Source organism: Penaeus monodon, chromosome 29, assembly GCF_015228065.2.
Source record: "Penaeus monodon isolate SGIC_2016 chromosome 29, NSTDA_Pmon_1, whole genome shotgun sequence".
NCBI classification, from domain to species: domain Eukaryota; kingdom Metazoa; phylum Arthropoda; class Malacostraca; order Decapoda; family Penaeidae; genus Penaeus; species Penaeus monodon.
In genome coordinates, this window is record NC_051414.1 from 22,875,016 (window position 1) to 22,875,269 (window position 254).

General features: G+C 37.4%; 1 protein-coding gene across 1 annotated transcript in view; it reads right to left on the reverse strand.

The window, feature by feature from the left end:
• LOC119592029 (mpv17-like protein) overlaps window positions 1-254 on the reverse strand; it is a gene marked incomplete in the record, with an annotated part of 21,183 nt that overhangs the window by 20,458 nt on the left and 471 nt on the right.

The following is a 254-nucleotide window of genomic DNA, read 5'->3' on the forward strand; positions in this document are numbered from 1 at the left end:
ATGAGTGGATGTGTGAATGAACAGGATCTATTGAGGAAGCGTGTTTAAGTGCACGTAGATTAGTTATGAACTGACTGCAGAATGTTATAAAGGAATGTAACCCGGAGCAATATAGTTATATGTCCATTCGGAAAGTAAATACTATTATCATATTTTGGTAGGCATATATCACTTGGTTATACTTATCCTTCAGAATTCTGAACATTCTACCTGGCAGGTAGATTCAATGCCTTGCCGTTACTTGAATACTGCGC